Source organism: Cupressus sempervirens, chromosome 3 (assembly GCF_028749045.1).
Source record: "Cupressus sempervirens isolate cs-2001-9-10 chromosome 3, ASM2874904v1, whole genome shotgun sequence".
In the NCBI taxonomy this organism is placed as follows: domain Eukaryota; kingdom Viridiplantae; phylum Streptophyta; class Pinopsida; order Cupressales; family Cupressaceae; genus Cupressus; species Cupressus sempervirens.
In genome coordinates, this window is record NC_143120.1 from 600,894,497 (window position 1) to 600,915,855 (window position 21,359).

Sequence of the window (21,359 nt, forward strand, 5' to 3'; positions counted from 1 at the left end):
ATATTTGAGAGGTTATGGTGTTGTGGGGGTGCAACGGTAATAGAGGTTATCTAGGAATAGATAAATTACATTAAAATGTCAGAATATTACATGTAAATAAAGATCAAAGAAGGTTAGAAAAATGAACATAATTTGACACAAAATTGTATCACTTCTTGGACATTTAATTATATATTATAACTTATTCCTACAATAAAGACAAAAGCTAAAATAAATTAAATAAATTTTTAAGACATTTTTAATTTTATTTTGGAGCCGTGAAGATAAATATATGACTCCACTACTATTAAATGTAATATTGCTTTCACTAACCTAGCAAACAACATGTACAATTATGGCATCAAAATGTTACTCAATATAAGCCAAATTGATGACCCAAAGAAGATCCCTACACATCATGTTAACACTCTAATGTTTGAAAATTGCATGGAATTTCCAAACATGATACATTTTGAAAAAAAGAAAGAATTATTTAATTCTTTTAATGAATTATATGAAATATTATAATATAGTGCATCCATCAACAATGATGTTCTTAGTAGTAGAACATGTGGCCAAAGGGAAGTGATTGTCATTGGTGCCCCACTAGTCTATGCTTTATTTTGAAGACCCACTATAAAAAACAACAATACTACCATGAATGCCACTCCTGCATCTAAGGCCCCTGATAGAACACAGTTATAACATTGCCACCACACATTTCTATAGAAAAAGGAAAAGAAATTGAAGATGGTTCCCATAGTGATCCATGATGTAAAATTTACGCTAGTTACTGGAGGCATCCAAGCCATTGATCCCAACAACACTAGCATGTTGATCAAAGGAATCCATGCCACAGTTGGGAAGGCTTTATGAAATAGCCAAACTATTATGGGAGCAACTAATCCCCCTAAAAATAACCAATTTAAATGTGGATAAATTTCAAGTGTGCCAAATATTCTTTTGGGACCTACTAGACCCCATATGACTGAAGCGTCAAAAAATACTCTATCACCTAGACATGTCCAACGGCTATTTGGGGGTAAACGAGACTCTTGAAATATGTTATCTATAGAGTTTAGCAACCACCATGCCACACCCAAATTGACTGTTCTAGCTACTATTGTTCCAATGAGCTGCATTTTGACAAAAAAAAATATTAGAATGACATCACCAGAATGATATAGTTACTTAGATTGATGACTTTTAATTTCATAAATTCAAGATAACTTTCGAAGATTGATTTTATATGAGACTTTTGAAGATTGATTTTATATTATCATATTAGTAGAAGAGTGAAAATAATAAAAGATAAGACTCAACAATCATCTATATGTATGTGTTGTGTATGAAAGGATCTTTAGTTTTTAACTATTTATAAACACTACTTTCCAAGTTAAAAATTAGTCTCTATTGTGTTTAACTTTAAAAAATAAAATATGGGAAAAAAATACATTTTAACTCGCAAGCTTATAAGATGTTATCACTATTAAAATATATGTCCTGCAACTATTTATTTGCTAGTAGTGAGAGACAAAACCTTTATTTAAAAAATAAATTGTTCAACACGTTTTAGAAGAGACAATGAAATTTCTCTAACCCACATTGATTGGCACAACTAATCTCCATTCCCCATACTTTGATGATAAATAAAACTAGCTCTTGTACCCCAGCAGGGTTCAAGAGTATAGTTGATAGGCATTGTTGTTGCAATGTGGAGTGGATACAAGTTGTTTCCAATTTGTATGCAAGATTTTTCTTCAACAACCACTTTAACGGTTCCATTCAACCATTGATAAGCATCAGGTTCACAAGCTTAGTTTTATTAGGAAACAATTTCAGCAGAGCTTTCTCATCTTCCATCTCCAACCCATACATAAATTTGTTGATCTGACTAGCAACAAGCTATAAGGGAGCCTGCCTTCAAGTGTTTCAAATTGCTCTTCTCTGGGAATTCTCAACATTACAAGCAATGATTTCAATGGAGAAATTCCTCAAGACATAGGAAACATCACTACCTTGGGATAATATCAAGGGATCCCTTCCATCCTCTCTCAGATATTGCAAGGAGTTGAAAATTTAGATTTGGGAAACAACAAGATTGAAGGGCACATCCTAACTGGATTAAAGAACTTCCAACAATTGTGTATTTTCAATTTAAGGTCCAATAAGCTTAAAGGCATGATACCTTTAGAGATATTGTAGCTCTGAAATCTTCAAATCCTTGATCTTTTGAAGACCAATCTAACTGGAAAACTTCCTACCAACTTCTCTGGCATGCAAACAATAATAAATCAGAGCACCCATTCCTATTTGATAGGATACAATTACTATATTGCCAATTTATTCTTTGGGAATGTGATAGACTTGTTTAACAAAGGCCAACAAATGCAATATCTAAAATTCCTCTCCATCTTTGCTATTAATAATTTATCAGATATCTAGTTAACAGGCAAGATTCCAGAGGAGTTGGGAGTCCTCAAGGCTATGATATCATTGGATATTTCTTGGAATAGATTCACATGAGAAATTCTAGGCTCCATAGGGGATATGCAAGATTTGGAATCACTGGACATTTCTCACAATATGCTAATTGGTCCAATCCTAGATAGCCTAGGAAGCATCAACATGCTGGGCTATTTAGACATGTCCTACAATAACTTGTCTGGAAAGATTCCACAGGCAAGACATCTGGACACATTTGATGTTGTTTCCTATGTGGGAAATGAGGGCCTTTGTGGAGCTCCCTTAAATATAAGCTGTGTTAAAAATGCAGCTGCTCCTTTAGAGGAGGTGAAGGGTGAAGAGGAGGATGATACGTGGTGGATTGTAGTAGTAGGGCTCTATTATGGTCTTGCAGTGGATCTAGTTGTTTGGTTTTTGTCTTTTAATAGTGAAAGGAGGAGCTTGTATTTTCAATTCCTGGATGAACTCATCTTTTGGTTGTGTGAAAGGTTGCAAATGAGATAATGTATATGTTTACATGGTGCACTCTTGTGCAATAAAAGCCTAGGAGTCAAACCTTAGTGTATGATGTTTAAGCTGTCCAAAATTGAACACCAACGAATCATGTCTAAAAACTAATATTTCATAATCAGACAATGAAAACAAATGATACAAATGATATAGACAACATATGAGGTATAAAAAAATATTCAAGCATGAAATTGAACCATAAATATCCTCAACTACCAAAGATGTGAAGGATTTACTTTCCATTTGCATGTCGTTGTCCAAACATAGAGCAAGGTCGCATCTATGTGAGCATGGCTTCCTAATCAGAGATGTCACATCAATATAGTATAGAGCCATTTTAGATAACATGGGGTTGCCTAAGCATGGTCCAAGGCCACCTAGATATAAATTACAATACATTAAGGTTTAATCTAAGCCCAAAAAGAATGTTCTTACTTCAAGTCCAATCCATAACCATAAGCACAATCCAATTTGATTACAAAGCACAATCCAATTTGATTACAAAGCATTCCTAGGTTCATACAAGAATATTATAATTAGAAGAAGAGGACTCAAATGTGCTTCCATTATTAAAAAAATTGTTTAAAACAAACTAAAGTACGAAGTGAAAAAATATGAAGAAATACACACACATCTTTTGACTACATGGAATCAAAAGATTTACTCCCATGTGGTAGGAGATAGTCATAAGGCACAAAGACATGCACATGTGTGTGCAACATGTGGGGAAGACATAACACATACAAGCACAAAGAATACATGACATGCACAATAAATTTGGCCAAAAATAATTTAATCCTGGTCAAGGTAGACTGCTTCCTTCAAATCCATTATTTGAAAAGCATAGGTATATGAAATTTATATGCATAAATAACCTATTAAACATCATAATATGCTAGAAAATAGGGCCGCTGAAGAACCTTACATTTCCTACACAAACTTTTCCTATACAAACTTGGTAGATTGCTTCCTTTAAATCCATTATTTGAAAAGCATAGGTATATGAAATTTATATGCATACATAACCTATTAAACATCATAATATGCTGGAAAATAGGGCCACTGAAGAACCTTACATTTCATGTACAAACTTTAGCTGAGCATGCATTCGGAATGAAGAAAAACTTTATCATTGTGCACAAATGGTGAAATTATGCCAATAAACTAAAAAACACAGCTATTGATTTATTGAACAAGTGAATGATGTTAGGTAAAAAGCTTGTTGCAACTAAACTTGAGAAGACTTCACCCAAGCTAATGAAGGACAGCAATCCCAAATTTATATCAAGGGTGAAGGAAATGAATTTGAGAAAGTTTTGAAACATGGGATTTACAAGGTTGATTGCATCTTAATTCTAACATCAAGATGTGGTAAATGAATTATACATTATCTTTCTTGATGAAAGTAGAGTCTAAAAAACAAGCAATTTCAATAGTACAGAGTGTCTTCCATTTAAAAGAAAAGGCTCAGTTGTCTTACAGACTAAATAAGGGAGGTTCCAATCTAAATTAGCATTTGGAATAGAATGTAGTGCAATAAAAAAACACAAGGATAATGTAGCACGATAAAGAAATAGAGTATAAAGCAAGGCATATAACAGAGCATACAACAAAAATGTGAAGTGAATTAAAATGTTGCAGCAACACCTTTAATTAATATGTTTAATATAGATTACAAGTATCTGATGGATACAAATACTATTCTCATTTATTTTCTCTATTGGTAATACAAATACACATGATATTAACCTCTTATGTCCTATAGGTAGCTTAGTAACTTGGGGTGCAGGCCAAATTTTACATCAGATTAGAGGTGACAAAGATAACACTTGTACTATCATGACAAGCAATTGGAAAACACTTGGCAGACGAAGTTGAGTTGGGTAAAGTTACCAGTAACTGGTGCTAAGTTGGACAAGTTTTCCCCAATCTCTTTGAGAAGCTAAGTATCACCGCTTTTAGAAGTGATGTCAAACTTGGTAGACGAAGTTGAGTTGGGTAAAGTTACCAGTAACTAGTGCTGAGTTGGACAAGTTTTTCCCAAGGTCTTTGAGAAGCTAACTATCACTGCTTTCAGAAGTGATGCCAGCCTACAAGTAGAGGTTTATGTCAGTCACATGTGAGTCAAACTTGTATTCTCCAAAGTCCAAACTAATGTAGTGGGCTTCTTCACAATAGTTTTAGCAATTTCATTGGGAAATACGAGTTCTTAGTTTGAAATCTGTTAATAGAGAGGGAAATATAAGTCATGAGTTTGTAGAAGAAGATTAAGAATCAGTCTATGCAATGATAAAACAACAATTTTTAGGGCCAAACTCTTTAGAATACCCATCTTTAGTCAGCATGAATATAGTGAAACCTATGTGTGGAAACTATGTCCAAAGAATGCTCATATTTACTTTTGCAAAATGAAAATGAAGAGAACATGTGTGGAAAACTGTTGCAAAGTTGTGACTACCAACCATAGAAGAATTGTTAACTTATATAATGAATACCCATCAAATGAAACTAAAGGCTACAAGAAAGGCATCAACAACTACAAAGAGAGGAGTTTAGATATTAAAAAATGCCCCAAAAAGAGAAGCAAAAACACTCATATGGCTTGTAATCCTCAGAAAAGGAGCCCAAACCATGAATTAAGAGGAGTTTCAATCTTTTGTAGTTGGAGCTTCGTTTTTATAGCTAAAATGCAGAAGATGGGTAAAGATAAATGAAAAGTGAACAACATTCAAAACCAACCAAGAAAAACATTAAAACTTTATCTTCTTTCATCAACAACATCATAGTTGTGTTTTAGAAAATTTCCAAAAACTATGGAAATAAGAATATAGGAATAAGAAAATACAAAAAATGGAATCGCATAATGGCATATTACCAAAATGGCTAAGCAGAACCGTTGTTATGCAAGACTTCTCCAACCCATTGTTGTCTGCCTCTGCTACTATCTACCTAGTTTATGTACAAAGCAAAAGAAAATAATCTAAGAAGGGTTATCGAGAAGCAGTAAGCATATAAACAGAATGGAAAGCAGCCCTCAGGGGAAGAATACTTGTTTAATCCGTAGCATACCAGTGATCCCTTACAAAAACCCCTAACATGCCGAATTTATAGGAAACCTGGGCGATCAAATTGCAGTGGTATATGGCATATTTGTAGAGTCGGCGATGCCCTAACCATAGACCCATGGCCTCTATCAGTCGAAAGATCGAATGTCTATGGTGACACCCATGGACCTCCATCCCTCTTGGAAGCAGCTATCTATCAACACAGCTACAAAGAAAACTCTACCATGGACATCTTGGTGGTGGTAGGAAAACTTCAAACATCTAGCACCCGTAGCAAGCAGCAATGCAAGCAATAGCGTGAGGATTTCCTGGTGGGCTATCGCCCAGGTGAAAGCCTATCGGCTAATAACATTCTTATTTGTTATTTCATATGTGCGGCTCAAAAATCTTATATAGCGAAATCTAATCAAACCTACTTTCAGAGGAATGATTACAGGCGGAGGGCTTTTCATTTCAACAAGCTATCCAAATATTGTGATTTGAAGTTTTTTTTCCATGGAACACGAAAAACGAAGCAATATGAGTAACAAAGTGCATGAGTGAAAAAGAAAACCACCCGCAGTCTACAGGTGAATTGGGGAAGCCTCCTTCTTGGAGGTCTTGAGTTCAAAGTTTGCATTGTTATAATATTAAATTTTTTATTTGTATTACCCACTTTTATCCTACATTTCTATTCAAAGTGATCATGCATATTGCAATGATAGCATCATATTTTTAGTTCCTGCCAAGGCAAGAATACTTATGCATTCATGTCAATCCAAATATGACATTAATACTAACCAATCAAATGCAAGAATTTAAAAGATTATATGAGATTTCAAATGTTTATATCTTTTTCTAATTTTTCATTATTTTATAAATCACATTTTTCATCCATTCTATTGGTCCATACTATTTTTGGTGGGGGAGAAAATTAATTTTCTTCAACAAAAAATACAAATTTTTTCTAACAACTTCATCTTGCATTAATGAATGTATTAATTATAACTTTATCTTTTCCACATTTGTGACAAGTTGATAAGATTTTATTTTTTCAATCATTTTATCTTCCACCTCACACAACATGTCTAATCAATATTAACTAGTATAGATATCTTAAATAAATCTATCTAAAGAAATGCCGATAGATATCCACTACAAAATCATTATAATTTAATTTACTACAACTAAAATTACATATATTTCCTTTATTTCCATTTATTTAGTTTTTTTACTAACTTAAGCTTTTTATTTTTTTTTTTTTTAAATGGATGATTAATATCTCCAAATATTATAATTTAAACGAACATTTTATGTGGTATTTACGATTTTTTTATTAAAAGTATTTTCTATTTATAATAAAATTTAAACTTTTGACATGCAAACGGTTGTCAAATTTAACCTAAAGAATAAAAGTTAACATTAACACGTTCACACCATCCCACTCCGCCCATTCTACCATTGTAGAATGCCTATTAGCATTTATTATCACAATTTATTAAATATTTTCAATTTCTTATTTTAAATATATTTATTATTAGTTTTACATTGATGTTTGTTTTTTACTATTTGATATAACTTGTTACTGAAACTTCATGTAATGCATAAGTTCAAATTATATATATATATATATATATATATATATATATATATATATATATATATATATATGTCTTTTTAATATAATTTTAATATGTTATATCTTTGTATTTGAATTTCTAATTTTTTTAAAACTTTTCTTTTTCAATAAAAGTAGTTAAATTATAAGACTATTATTCAATCTCAGAAATGGACTAAGATTGAAATCTTGCTTAATCTGTGTTGGGATGTGGCATGTCTTCCTAAGGCCGGCTTCTTTTTATGGCTAGTCCTACAAAATAGGGTTCTGATTGCGGATAGATTATTAAGATTTGGTATGATAGGCCCTCATTGGTGTGTTTTATGTAAGCAAAGCGATGAAAATGTAGATCACCTATTCCTCAATTCTCCTTATGCGCGCAATTGCTGGGAATGGCTTAGGGCTCGTCTCGGCTGGGTTACTCCTTTGCAAAACTCCGTCAAAGGGCTTCTCAGCTCATGGCCTACGAATTTGATTTGTGGGGTATATAATAAGCTCTGGAATATCTACCCCCCAATTGTGGTTTGGGAATTATGGAAGGAGAGAAATCACTGCATCTTTCGAGAAAAAGCATTGAACATAGAGAGGTTTATATTAAAATTAGAAGCATCTATAGTGGAAGTGCTTAATGCTCATCTTAGGAAATCATCAAAAGAAGAAGGCTCATTCTCAATGTGGGATGGGTCTATGAAGAAAAATTGGCCCACTATTATCAACCCTCCATTGGTTTACTCTTCTCACAATAAGGAAGCAAGAGCTAATTGCAAGTCCCCCCCCCCCCTGCCCGCCCCCCTCAAGGATGGCATAAGTTGAATTTTGATGGTGTGGCCTGGGGCAATCCAGGTATAGCTAAAATTGGATGCATAATCAACGATGATCGTGGAAAATGGATAGCAAAATTAGCTTCGTTGATGCCTCCGTCTTTAACAACATCGCTGAATTAGAAGCTCTAGAGAGAGGATTACAACTCTGTGATAAACTAGGCTTACCCAAGATCATCATTGAAAGCGATTCTCAGATTGTTCTTGATGCAGTTAGAAAGAAAAAGACTCCTAATTGGGTTCTAAATTCAAAGGTTCAAGAATTCCTCATGTTATTAGACAAATTCAAGGAAATTCATATTACTCACATTTTTAGAGAAGGGAATATTAAAGTGGATGGGTTAGCTAATAAGGGTGCGGATGGCGTTTCAATTTTAACATATAATTTGTAATATATAGATAGGAACCTCTCCCACAATTCTTAGCCATCCTAGCAGTTGAAGATCCATCGAGTTTTATTACAATCAAGAATGGTTATAATAAAATAGAAACATAAGGAGTTTAATTAATTTGGCATCTCATTTGCATAAGGAATTGAATTAATTTGGTATCTCAATTGCATTATCCCTCTTCAGTCTTATCTAAATGGATCTGTTTTGTCGTATCATAACAATATTCCATAGCCTTTGTACAAAGCGCATCATTAGGAGGCACTTGAAGGATCCCACTATTGGTAATCATTTTTCAAAACATACAAGATGTCATGCTATTTGAGTATGATGAGGTAAGGGATCCTTACATGTGAGGTTTCATTAATAGGTGGTATGTGTTATATCCATCATGAGGGCAATAAATCATCCACTGCACTTTTAGAGGATAGATAATGAGGATAATAGTTGTAGAGACGCAGTTGGACTTAAGTTAGGGAAGTTGTTGGTGGAGTCATTTCAATAGAAGCTCTTAATACTGCTATCCTTGGGCACCCTAATCTTAGCTCGGATGGAGACAAATATCCATGTTTTTCACTCAACTAAAAATAGGACAATGGCTTTTCTAAGGCAGGTCAAACCTGAGAGATGGAATCATCTTCTATGGGTTGTAGATGATATGACACGCTTTGTGGTGATCAGATCTATAGGAGAAGGTGTCTTCGACTACAACGCAACCTAGAGAACCAACAACACCATAATTGGCTCCTTCATAGGGGTAATGACAAGGGAAAAGATCCAGAAAGAAGATATAGTGAGGCTCTGTTTTGATCTATTTAACCTGATTTAGAGGAAAGGAGTTGAGAAGGTGGTGCATAGCATTGATGATAAATATAGAATCCCATTACCCGAAAGGTATATGGGATTACCATTGGGCTCTGCAGATTTGGAGACAGTCCCTCGTAGGCAATCCCTCATTATCAGGGAAAGCTTGGCCTTCTATAGGGAATGGCCATGAATGGAGGCTAGTGTAAATTTTCTTTTATGATGGAGAAGGATAGTTGTAAAGGAAAATAACGAGTGGGTCATAGACTATCTTAAACTATTCAATGTTTATGTGCAGCCGGGAGTGATCTTTGATGACCTCGGTGAGATAGAATTCTGTACCGTTAATTCAAAAAAAATGAGCAAAAACAAGGTCTCGTTCGAACTACCCCCCTATCTGGCCTTGGACGAATCTAATGATGTTCCAGAGGTGATCGTGGTTTTGTGGAAGAAGCAGGAAAGGAACAAGGTTGAGGAGAACTGAATGTTAAATTAGGGTTTGAACTTTATTTACCTTAAAGAATACGGTATGTAAGCCCTTGGGTTTTTGTTCTAAGCCCAAAATTTTGTAATATTAAATAGGGAAGGAATCTAGTTTACTAAAACACTAATCTCATATAGAAATATTAAGGACAATACTAGTTGTTGACTGTCTTGACCCGCTAGGGGGTTTTTCGCAAGTAGTATCTAATATATTAAGAGAATGCTTAAATTTAATTAAAGGAAGACAAAGATGGTTTTATATAATAAGATTATATATGGAATGGTGTGAATTGTCGTATGTGAAATGCTCTTTTGGATGGTTTCCTGAAACCACCTTTTGTTCGGTCAAGCTTCTTCTGGGACCTGCATCATCAATTATGTAGCCTTGAATATATTTAATGTTTGGTCTAATTGAGTAGGAATTTTGTTTAATCGATGGTTAGCAGGTCTGTAGCTAAAGGAATTTGCGTCAAAGTATGGTATTTGGATACGAATACAAATTTGAAACCTTATCGAATTGAGTGGGGTAATGTTTGCTTCAAATCTTGTTTTTTTAACTTTTGTAATCTATACCATGATCTAGATTGTAGATTGGTATGTCTCTTCACAAAGGCAATATAGATGTATTCAATTTTTTGATATTTCTTTGGCATATGCATATTTGTAGCTATCTCGGATTTGGTTATGTTAATTAAGATATTTAAAGTTTGTTTATATTTCTGCACTTAAGTGTCATTCAACATAAGTTTGTTTCATTTCCATGCTCGGCTTGAAATTTATTTAGATGTATTAATAAAGATATCAGAACCAAGACCTCTTATAATGGATCTAACCAGCCAAGTAAAGGATTTGAAAGCTTTGGCAATACTCTATTTCAAAACGATTAGGAGGAATCCTTTCGAAGCATTACAAAGATGGGTATCTTCTTGATGCCCTATTTATTGCTTTACAATTTTAGGCCTGGCCCTTTTCTGTAAGCTTCTAGAGTCATTGCCAGGTTTTAGGATCCCTAAAAAATTAGCTTTATGTCATTTCTAATTCACCAGATTATTGTAAATCATTATTATTATCTTTGGATGGATTGGTATTTTCCTGTGGTTACATTTTTGGTTGGTATCCCTGTAATTTTAGTATGGAATGTTGAAGAAAGGAGCAGCTTGAAGGGTTGGCAGGATTAGATCCATCCTATTTTTTTGGTTATATCTTTATCCTTGCCTTGGTTTGACTATGCACATTATTATCTATGCTCTTGATTTGAATATACAGAAGAAGGTAATATTTGAAGGATGATTACGTGCTTAAATAACTTGGTGTAGGAGAGTATGGTTTAAATTGAAATCTTCTATGGGTCAGACATCAAAATTCTATGATATTGATATGCTAACATAGTATGTGGTTAAGCCAGATGTTTTGGTCTGCCTTATGTCATTGATAGGTGTAGTATGGATAGAATAGTTAATAGTTCTTCTAATATCATTTCTAAATTTGGCAGCATTTTGGTTCCTTTGAGACTTCTGTTTTTGTTAGTTTCAGATCCAATTATAGCAATTATTTGTTAGGATTGTTTTTAGAGCCTTTTATTGGTACTCTAACACCCTGTGGTGTTTAGCTAGCTGGATAGCTTCTTTGTTTGGTAGATCTGTATTGTTGCAGGATGTGGTCAAGAATGGTCCTCTTGTATATAGCAGTATCTCTATGGAGACAAGATTAAACGAATTTGGACCTCTTTTACATAGTAGCATCTCTGTGGAGAACGGATGAAATAAATTGTAAAAGGTGTACCCTTGCATTGATCGCAATGTAATTATTATAAACTAGTAATTAGGTCATTGGAGTATGCCCCTTTCATGATATGTAATAATATAGGACTTCTGTCCTAGGCTAGACTTGAGGTTTTCTTCTCCATTTTTTCCTACTAGTGCCCATTTGAACAAAGTAAGATTTTGTAACTCTTTTTAAATTAATAAAATTTATCATGGCCTTGGCCATTTACCAATCAAAAAAAAAAAAAAAGTAGTTAAATTATTACTATTATTTTACTTTTATAAACATAAATTAAACAATATTATTTTTTAATTATATTTTATAATAGTGTTTGTAATATGTATAATTGATAAGTGTTACAATTTTTAAATTATATTATTTATTATTATTAATATTTTTTATTTAAACAATTTATCATTTAGTTTAAATACATTTAAAACTTAAATATATATTTTAATATTAAATTAACAATTATATTTTATATCAAAAAACATACCAAAGAAATAACCACAAAATAGAAATAATTCAATTCTAAAAGATATATAAATTATTATTAGATTTTTATAAATTATGTATTAAAATTAAATAGTTATATTTTATTTCTTATTTATTACATCTACTTATTCATCAACATCAAATGTATATGTATTATATCTATTTATTATTTACAAATGTACATATTAAATTATATAGATATTATTTCATAATTAAAAATTACTTAATTTTATGAAAATTTTGGAAATATAAAACATTAAATTGTAAACCTTGTCTAATTGTGTAAAATTAAACAATTAGTTTTACTTATAAAATATTTTTATATTTCAATACATTTCATTTGTTCTTATAGAAATGTGAGTTTTAATATAAAAATTAAATTCTTAGTTTCATTAATTAAAATATAATATATTTTAATTCTTTATTATAACCATTATTTTATTTTGATTATTTGTTTTATTAAGAAAAATAATTATATTTAATTCTCTCTCTCACACACACACAACTTATGTTGGTATCAATCTATCTTACTATTTTATCTCTCTTCCTCTTCCTCCTCTATATTATCTATCATTTTTTCCTCTACATATATGTTTATGTTATTTTTGTTGTATACTATTATTTATCTCTATCTATATCTCTATCATAGTTTTTGTCTAGTGCTAATGTTTAAAAATAGTGTGAGTTCCATTTGATAATCAAGATGAGGATAATACATAGTTAGGGGAGTTATTCCAACTACTTATGGTTGTCTAGTAGCATGCATGGTATGCTTAAACATATAATGTGATACTCTGAATTCTCCATCACTTCTTCAAGTTCTATAATTCAAATATTGGTATGGATATATTTCCTCATTGTAGATAATTTAAGTTGTTAAAGGTGCAAATTTTTCTAAAGCATATCTATTGATCGTAGTATGATATTACGTACTTAGTGTCATATTGGGGACTTTGGCCTCTTATTCTTGGGCTTAAATGCTCAAAGATATAATAATATAGCACGAGAATTTAACAACAAAATATGAGCCATCCTATCATATCACAAGTGCATTTCTAGGATGAGAATTTAACAACTGGTAGGAATACTTATGCATTCATGTCAATCCACATATGACATTAACACTAACCAATCAAATCCAAGAATTTAAAAGATTATATGAGATTTCAAATGTTTATATCTTTTTCTAATTTTTTATTATTTTATTAATCACATTTTTCATCCATTCTATTGGTCCATACTATTTTTGGTGGGGGAGAAAATTAATTTTCTTCAACAAAAAATACAAATTTTTTCTAACAACTTCATCTTGCATTAATGAATGTATTAACTGTGACTTTATCTTTTCCACATTTGTGACAAGTTGATAAGATTTTATTTTTTCAATCATTTTATCTTCCACCTCACACAACATGTCTAATCAATATTAATTATCACAATCTATTAAATATTTTTAATTTCTTATTTTAAATATATTTATTATTAGTTTTACATTGATGTTTATTTTTTACTATTTGATATAACTTGTTCCTAAAACTTCATGTAATGCATAAGTTCAAATTACACACACACACACACACACACACACACACATGTCTTTTTAATATAATTTCAATATGCTATATGGTATGCTTAAACATATAATGTGATACTCCAAATGCTCCATCACTTCTTCAAGTTCTATAATTCAAATATTGGTATGGATATCTTTCCTCATTGCACATAATTTAAGTTGTTAAGGTAGAAGGTGCAAATTTGTCTAAAGCATATCTATTGATCCTAGTATGATATTAAGTACTTAGTGCCATATTGGGGACTTTGGCCTCTTATTCTTGGGCTTAAATGCCCAAAGATGTAATAATATAGCACGAGAGCTTAACAACAAAATATGGGCCATCCTATCAAATCACAAGCATATTTTTAGGACAAGAATTTAACGACAAAATATGAGCAATGAAGATGAGAATAATACATAGTTGGGGGAGTTATTCCAACTACTTATGGTTGTCTAGTAGCATGCATGGTATGCTTAAACATATAATGTGATAGTCCAAATGCTATTATCAATACATATGCTTTAGACAAATTTGCACCTTCTACATTGACAACTTAAATTATGTGCAATTAGGAAAGATTTCCATACTAATACTTGAATTATAGAACTTGAAGAAGTGATGAAGCATTTGGACTATCACATTATATATATATATATATATATATACCTAGTAAATCGTAGAATAATTCTTGGGCTTAACTAAGCCTCCAAAGTAATTGTTGTATTTTTTCTATAACCGATGAAAATGATAACATAACTCATTATTGTTAAGTTTAACTAATATCCTGTTCGATTTAGAGGGGATTGTTGTTAAATAAAGGGGAGATGATCAATTCATTAGGTGTTTGTTGTATGATATATATGTGCAGCAATCTTGTTTCCCTATGATCTATTATGGTAATCATGAACTGTTGTCAATTCACTATTGACATTAGGAGAAAAAATTGTGAAATCATAGTTTCCTAAGACAATTCCTCTGTCAGTTTTAATGCCAGAACAGAGGCATGACAATAACCTTCATAACAATATAGTAGATTACTTAGACTCCTAAAAACACAACTTGAACCACATAGTAGAACTCATAATGTATACTTCACACACACAAAACTTATGTTGGTATCGCTCTATCTTACTATTTTATCTCTCTTCCTCTTCCTCCTATATATTATCTATCATTTTTTCCTCTACATAAATGTTTATGTTTTTATTGTTCTATACTACTATTTATCTATATCTAATGATTAAAAATAGTGTGACTTCCATTTGATAATCAAGATGAGAATAATACATAGTGTTATATAAAGGAAAATACTCGAGGCTTAGTTTAATGATTACAAGTTATGATATTAAGTCACACTATTTTTCATCATTAGATAGAGATAAATAGCAATATAGAGCAATAACAACATAAACATATATGCAGAGAAAAAAAATGATAGATAATATATAGGAGGAAGAGGAAGAGAGATAAAATAGTAAGATAGAGCGATACCAACATAAGTTAGTTGTGTGTGTGAGAGAGAGAGGGGGGGGGAGGAATTAAATATAATTATTTTAAAATAAAATCATGGTTATAATGAAAAATTAAAATATATTATATTTTAATTAATGAAACTAAGAATTTATTTTTAACTAATTTCAATATGTTATATCTTTGTATTTGAATTTTTATTTTTTTTAACTTTGCTTTTTTAATAAAAGTAGTTAAATTATTACTATTATTTTACTTTTATAAAAATAAATTAAACAATATTATTTTTTAATTATATTTTATAATAGTGCTTGTAATATGTATAATTGATAAGTGTTACAATTTTTAAATTATATTATTTATTATTATTATTATTTTTTATTTAAACAATTTATCATTTAGTTTAAATACATTTAAAACTTAAATATATATTTTAATATTCAATTAATAATTATATTTTATATCAAAAAACATACTAAAGAATTAAACCACAAAATAGAAATAATTAAATTCTAAAAGATATATAAATTATTATTAGGTTTTTACAAACTATGTATTAAAATTAAATAGTTATATCCTAGGAAGGGATTGGTTAATTGATTATCTGAAGGCATATGATGCATATATCCATCCAAAAGTGGATTTCAATGAAATGGAAAATGTGGAGTTCTATCTTCCAAATTATGACAAAACCAGCAAGGGAAGGTCTTCTTATGAATTTCCCCCAAGATCAAAGGCAAGTTCTATACATGAAGCTTTGGAAATTACAATGGTATTGAAAAATTTTGACTAAATCACAACATGGGTAATTTGGCATATTAACATGAGCCATATTTTGACTAGTAGCACTCTATTTTAAGCTTGAGTGCCTCTATAGATAATTTGTCCATACTACTAAATTGGGCAAATCTGTTGTTTACTACCTTTTGTCAGTTTCTTTTTAAATGAGACAGAAGATGATGCTTACTATTCATATTATTAATATATATAATGGAAAGTGTGTTTAGTTTTAAATCTGCCTCCTGTTTGTAAAATGTTGTTTAGTTGTCAACTATTTAGAAATTTATGATTGATATACCCCCTTAACTAGCGCATGAAGTAATTCAGATTTCACCCCAATAATCACATCTAAAATCCTTATGAGAGATACGAAGTGACGTCTCTGACAATATCTATGGGTTTTCAATTTGCGTTCATCTAGGATCCTGCTAACTCTTTAAAAAATTTAATATTATTCCTTTAATATGTAGAAAGCCACTCTTTGAATGAATAATGTTGTACATTCTCAAATACACTCCCATCATTATAACTTAAACATCAGTAAAATCTATTCAAGTATATATCAAAATAATTAAGCTAAGATAGATTAAAGAATAATAATTAAAAATAATTAAAACAACAACTGAATCAAAATATTAAGCTTATTAAACTATTTTAACATAGAATGTATCTGTTGATAATAATTCCCTTGGCAGCATATTATAGTTAGTTTTAATTTTCTCATTAACCTTTAACTTTTGTTGTTGTTGGTGAATTTAGACAAATAATGATCTCCCCATCCAATCTAGAGATTATTTGGATGAATTATGTATTGATCGGCTTATCCATTTTAAATTAACACTGGGGTATGCCCCTTTTATTAATGTATAATATAGGACTAAGGTCCCAGGCAAGATAGGAGGTTTACTTTCCTCGTTCTTTCCTACTTGTGCCTGTCAAAATGGGGGAACTCTTTGTAATTATTTTGTATTAATAAAATCAATCAAGGCTTAGGTCGTTTACTGAGCAAAAAAAAATTTTAAAAATTAAATTAAATAGTTATATTTTATTTCTTATTTATTATATCATATTTATTCATCAACATCAAATTTATATGTATTACATCTATTTATTATTTACAAATGTACATATTAAATTATATAGATATTATTTCATAATTAAAAATTACTTAATTTTATGAAAAATTTGGAAATAGTAAACCTTCTCTAATTGTGTAAAATTAAACAATTAGTTTTACTTATAAAATATTTTTATATTTCAATACATTTCATTTTTTCTTATAGAAATGTGAGTTTTAATATAAAAATTAAATTCTTAGTTTCATTAATTAAAATATAATATATTTTAATTTTTTATTATAACTGTGATTTTATTTTGACTGTTTGTTTTATTAAGAAAAATAATTATATTTAATTCTCTCTCTCACACACAACTTATGTTGGTATCACTCTATCTTACTATTTTATCTCTCTTCCTCTTGCTCCTCTATATTATCTATCATTTTTTCCTCTACATATATGTTTATGTTGTTATTGTTGTATACTATTGTTTATCTCTATCTATATCTTTATCCTAGTTTTTGTCTAGTGCTAATGATTCAAAATAGTGTGAGTTTCATTTGATAATCAAGATGAGAATAATACATAGTTGGGGGAGTTATTCCAACTACTTATGGTTGTCTAGTAGCATTCATGGTATGCTTAAACATATAATGTGATACTCCAAATGCTTCATCACTTTTTCAAGTTCTATAATTCAAATATTGGTATGGATATTTTTCCTTGTTGTACATAATTTAAGTTGTCAATGTAGAAGGTGCAAATTTGTGTAAAGCATATGTATTGATTGTAGTATGATATTAAGTACTTAGTGCCATATCATAAGATCCAAATACTTCACAAATACCCTGGCAACAAAAGCTTGATAATCGTTTTCTTTCAAAATTCCCAACCTAGCCAGACAAAATAGGCAGGCCGCAAAATTTGTTTCATGGCCTGTGTCATAATCAATTTGCAATGAATTTCCAAAGCTATTGGCAAAATAAGGAAAAAATTCAACAGATGCCTCACGAAGATCTTGACCCAAAACCCTAACCATGAAAGAAAACCCTCCTCATTCCATTTTGTCATGCCATGCCCTATATGCAGGGTTACCATACCAAATAGGTTGTTGAATGGGTGGTATTTCATCGACCCAACCTGACATTTCATCTAGTATTCCGATGATGGTCTTCATGGCCTGGGATTCTGAGCAGTGATCTGAGATTTTGTGCCCATGTATCGCTTCACTAAGCAAAACTACAAACCCTAGGAAGGTTTTCCCAGAATCAAAAGTATTGTTCTATTTTTGCAGGACTTGAGATTCTTTTAATCGAGACTTTAAAGGCATAGGGAGATGATTAAGGTGGAACTTTTACGGCTTGGCAAATATAATAGCCTACATATTGGGGAGTGTCAAGAGGGCGGGTGCTCTAATGGGCCTATAATTTTCAGGTGGGGAGAATCCCAACATGATCTTGTTTGGGTCGCTATGCATGCCTCCACAGGCATAGGGTGAATGTGATTGATATGGGAGATTGTAGGTATCCTCAGAACATTTCGTGGGAGGGGATTGAAATGTTGAGGGTTCTGAATTAGATTTTTTCGATCAGATGATGATATATGCTCATCTTCTTTTTCTAGCTTCTGAAAATTAGTTAGAATTGTATATGCCATGCATCATTAAATTTAATTATTTTTATGAAAATTTTGGAAATACAAAAGATTAAATAGTCAATTGTATCTCTCTTCCTCTTCCTCCTCTATATTATCTATCATTTTTTTCCTCTGCCTATATGTTTATGTTGTTATTGTTGTATATTGTTATTTATCTCTATCTATATCTCTAGCCTAGTTTTTGTCTAGTGCTAATAATTAAAAATAGTGTGAGTTGAACCATTTGATAATCAAGAAAGGAATAATACATAGTTGGGGGAGTTATTCCAACTACTTATGGTTGTCTAGTAGCATGGATGGCATGCTTAAACATATAATGTGATACTCCAAATGCTTCATCACTTTTTCAAGTTTTATAATTCAAATATTTGTATGGATATCTTTCCTCATTGCACATTTTTTAAGTTGTCAATGTAGAAGGTGCAAATTTTTCTAAAACATATGTATTGATCGTAGTATGATATTAAGTACTTAGTGCCATATTGGGGACTTTGGCCTCTTATTCTTGGGCTTAAATGCCTAAAGATATAATAATATAACACAATAGATAATATAGAGGAGGAAGAGGAAGAGAGATAAAATTTACTATTTAATGTTTTGTATTTCTAAATTTTTCATAAAATTAAGTAATTTTTAATTATGAAATAATATCTATATAATTTAATATGTACATTTGTAAATAATAAATAGATGTAATACATATAAATTTGATGTTGATGAATAAATATGATGTAATAAATAAGAAATAAAATATAACTATTTAATTTTAATACATAGTTTATAAAAACCTAATAATAATTTATATATCTTTTAGAATTGAATTATTTATATTTTGTGGTTATTTCTTTAGTATTTTTTTCATATAAAATATAATTATTAATTTAATATTAAAATATATATTTAAGTTTTAAATGTATTTAAACTAAATGATAAATTGTTTAAATAAAAAATATTAATAATAATAAATAATACAATTTAAAAATTGTAACACTTATCAATTATACATATTACAAACATTATTATAAAATATAATTTATTTATTTTTTTAAATTATTTTTTTATAAAAGTAAAATAATAGTAATAATTAAACTACTTTTATTAAAAAAACAAAGTTTTTAAAAAATTAGAAATTCAAATACAAAGATATAACATATTGAAATTATATTAAAAAGACATATTTATTAGTTATGGATATGTATAGAAGTATAATTTGAACTTATGCATTACATGAAGTTTTAGGAACAAGTTATATCAAATAATACAAAATAAACTTGCTTAAAAAATAATTTTTCTACTTTTGTTAATATGTTTCCAATAAATTATAGCTCAATTAGCATACCTAGTATTGGTAGGACAAGTTTATGATGTTATAATAATAAAAATTGCTTTACATTGTATCAATCAATTATGTATGAAGATTTCTTTAAACTTGATTTAGATCGTGGTTTCTCTAAAAAAAATTATTAAATAAATTAGAGTTAAATCAACACAATGTTGGTATGATGGGTCTATAATTGAAAGAAATGGAAAGGTAGAGCAAGGAACGAGAAATAATCCAAGTAAGTTAAGTGTGAAACAATGTTACCATGAGATAAGCAAAATCCAAGAGCATACACCAAGAGTTCAACAATGGAGACAAGGATTTATAAGGGGAAAGCAAAGAAAACCCCTTGTGAGTATTATGAATGAAGGCAAATGCCTAGAGAAGAGAGAGTGAGAGTGTTGGAGCAAAATAGCTCAATACAATAACATCAAATTGATGTGTAAAGAAGAAAGGAGGAGGAGCATCTCTTTTAAAGAGATGAGAAAGGAGTTGCATGTGTAACTCCCATTTCTATGAATGTCACATTCATAATAGGTGTGTGCAAAGTGTCACAATCCTCTTAAGGAGGATAAACTAAATTCCTTAATAAAGGAATTATAAAAATGAGTTGTCCTCACATGTGTAATAAAGGACAAATAGTGACATGTCCTCCACATGTGTACAATAGGACAAACTACATTTAGGGATCCTTGGAATATCCCAATTAAATACATCCAAATGAATATTAATGTTTCTAACATCCCCCCTTAATCTTTACTTGGGGAGTTTACATCAAAGGGTTGTAAACCCAAATTTTTACAATGAAATTGAAATCTCTCTTTAGAAAGTGGTTTTGTCAAAATATCTGCCACTTGGTGTTCACCTTTACAATAAAGAAGAGTAACTTGCTTGTCTTCAACTTGTTCTTGAATGAAGTGATGTTGAAGTTAAATATGTTTAATCCTTGCATGAAAAACTGGATTCTTTGCCAAGGCAATAGCACTTTGATTATCACAATGTAGTGGGGTAGGTGCTTGTTGAGGTAGACCCAAATCTTCAAGAAGTCTTCTAAGCCATAAAGCTTCTTTAGCTGCATTGGTACAACCTTTGTATTCAGCTTCAGTTGAGAAAAGGGAAATAGAGTGTTCTTTTTTACTTTTCCA

At 30.6% G+C, this 21,359-nt stretch overlaps 2 pseudogenes across 1 annotated transcript in view; both read right to left on the bottom strand.

The window, feature by feature from the left end:
• Positions 1-501: 501 nt before the first annotated feature.
• LOC149568103 (oligopeptide transporter 4-like) overlaps positions 502-21,359 on the bottom strand; it is a 115,479-nt pseudogene continuing 94,621 nt past the window's right edge. The window contains exon 8 of the transcript XR_016361417.1: positions 502-1,115. The product of XR_016361417.1 is annotated as an oligopeptide transporter 4-like (transcript). The remainder of the gene's footprint in view (positions 1,116-21,359) is intronic.
• Positions 18,046-18,897, bottom strand: LOC149568104 (uncharacterized; annotated as a pseudogene).